The sequence below is a fragment of the Zea mays genome, chromosome 1 (genome assembly GCF_902167145.1).
Source record: "Zea mays cultivar B73 chromosome 1, Zm-B73-REFERENCE-NAM-5.0, whole genome shotgun sequence".
In the NCBI taxonomy this organism is placed as follows: domain Eukaryota; kingdom Viridiplantae; phylum Streptophyta; class Magnoliopsida; order Poales; family Poaceae; genus Zea; species Zea mays.
The window spans coordinates 145,259,481-145,262,253 of record NC_050096.1 but is presented as its reverse complement, the minus strand read 5'-3'; the positions used below and the strand labels follow the sequence as shown (position 1 = coordinate 145,262,253).

Genomic DNA, 2,773 nt, shown 5'->3' with positions numbered 1-2,773 from the left:
ATCTGAGGAGCCGACGTTGCGCGCACGCCTCTGTGAAGCCATCGACGCCGTGCCTCCAGATCGGAGACTCGTTGTCGCTGCGCCTCTGGATCGAGGAATTGTCGTCGTCGTGCCACCGGATCCGGGAGCTGTCGTCGTTGCGCCTTCGGATCAAGAAGCCGCTGTCGTCGCGCCACCGGGGAGCCGCCGCCGCCGTGCCATCGGATGAGGGAGCCATTGTCGTTGTGGCTTCGGATCAGAGGGCCACCACCATCACGTCTTCGGATCTGGACGTCACCACCGCCGCGCCTTCGGATTTGGGATCGACCCGTCAGTTGCGCGACCGGAGGCCACCGCCGCCATCGCGCGTGCCTAGGTGGGCGCCCGACGCTCGTGCATCGTGGTGGGGCGTCAAAAACTGAACCATAGCGGCCTAGGGCTCTTTTTATAGACACCGGGACCTGGTTCGGGTTAACCGGATGACAGCATTTGGCCAGGGCTTCACCTAGGTATTAGAAGCCCAGGACTCGTAATATACAATATATATATATACACACAACAACAACAACAACAGCCATGGTACACGCGAATTATCAATTGTCTATTTTTGAACAACAATTTCAAAAGATCATATACCAAAACTCTGATGTACCATGGGGAAATTACTATCGCCACATACTGTAGTTGTTTCTTATTTTCTGAAGTGTGTTTATGTCCAGGTGTGAATGATGATAGTTCGCGCGCGCGCCTTGCTTAAAAATTTCAGATCAGAATACTGCGCCCGGATGGAAAGTGCAGTACACAGGTTATTACATGGAAAGTCCTTCCTATGTATAGGTTACTTGAGCGTGTTAAGACCCAATCAAAACGCAGACATTGTAAATTACTCTCCATTCGTAAAATATCGTCCGTGTAGTTCTACAGAGAAGCATTTATCATTTAATCTATTATAATTAGTCTAATGAACTTTCCCTTTAATTTCTACCTAGTTTGTTGTATATATAGGGCACCAAGACCACCACCACCACGACGTAGCAAGCAGCAATCGATCATAATAAGCACAAGGAAGGTAGCACATATATATTCACAGCAAGCAACCATGTCGGGTAAGCGTCTAAACGCGTTACATATCTTGCATTGCCGTCTGATGACTCGGCTGGAAATGCAGGCATATCGACTACGGTGCCTAAGCCAAAAGGATCGCAAGCAGACCATCAAACGGAATACCAGAGGCCCAAAGTTCATGACCAACATGCTCCTCCTCCTCGTTAGTACTACTAACCTTACATGACGAGCCAAGCCTGAAGAGTGTGTATATATATATATATATATATATATATATATATATATATATATATATATATATATATATATATATATATATATATATATATATATATATATATATATATATATATAATTATAATGCCTTCAGCAATATACAAAACTTATTTTAGATTATCGCAATTATAGACAGCTAACTCATCAGCAGGATTTTAGATTATCGCAGTAATCACGTTTGCTTTGCTTAATTTCGTTTGCGTAATTGCTTTCTACCACCTTGTCATATATATAGGAGGCAGTGATGGTCTGTCAAGCCCTGCGCTAGCGACGGCGGGATCAAGGAAGAAGCAGCGACAGCAGGAGCCGTACAACAAACGACCGGATAGCGGAGAAAAAGCAGGCCCAAAAGGTAAACAGACAAGCAGGATGCATAATATACTCCCTGAAATTATACGTACTAAGTCCCTTCTAAATTATTTTAAGTCACTATAACTTATTTGACAAATAGGTTTTGGTGTGTGTCTATAAATATATATATATATATATACATAATATATAATCTACTTATATAATAAAATTAATATACTAGAAAAGTTAAAATGATTTATAATCCGAAACGGAGAAGTACTATACATGATACACGTATGTTGTTCGGATTGTAACACAATGATATATATATATATATATATATATATATATATATATATATATATATATATATATATATATATATATATATATATATATATATATATATATATATATATATATATATATATATATATATATATATATATATATATATATAAACAAACTATTAATTGGTCACCTTAGGTGATGATCACACACCTTAAAATAATTTAAGGTCTTTTTGATTAATAAGTCAATTTAAGGTGGATGGTCATCGTCCTATGTAACGAATAGCGCTGCCATATATGATATATAATCAATTCTTTTCAACAGCTACGGGTATTTCGTACCTCAATTGGCCATGACGGATCTACAGAAGCTCAGCAAAGGAATATATAGTGCAAGCTCCCTTGTCAAGGATCGTGTGTGTGCATCACGATGTTTTACATAACAGTATAAGACATCATATGCATATTAGGGAAAAAAATGTTACTTCATTTATTTCGATGATATTATTAGTTTATTGGATATGTTAATGTATGCATTGTTGTATACAGTATCCGAAATAAATGGCCAGCCTATATCCTTTTTGTACACACAACCAAGTATGTGTGTATATATATATAATTAATGAAATTTGGAAGGAAGTATTTACTTCCCCCTTATTTTTATTTTTTATAAGGAATAACAACGCATCAATTCATCTCTTATTTATTTTCCTTTTTGTGCAAATACGCTCATTTATCATACTAACTATTAGGTTAGAGCATTTCAAGAAATTCTATTGACGCACCAAGATCATAAGAATTTTTATAGTGCTGTCTAGCTCTGACAAGGAGATAAACTAACCTATCGAACTGCCTGAAGACTCGGAGCAATG

General features: G+C 38.2%; 1 long non-coding RNA gene across 1 annotated transcript; it reads left to right on the top strand.

Annotated features, from left to right (window-relative positions):
• Positions 1–1,047: 1,047 nt before the first annotated feature.
• LOC109943683 (uncharacterized) lies at positions 1,048–2,560 on the top strand. Its single transcript, XR_002266743.2, has 3 exons — positions 1,048–1,246; positions 1,556–1,672; positions 2,227–2,560. It is a non-coding gene; the product is annotated as an uncharacterized lncRNA (long non-coding RNA).
• Positions 2,561–2,773: the final 213 nt, after the last annotated feature.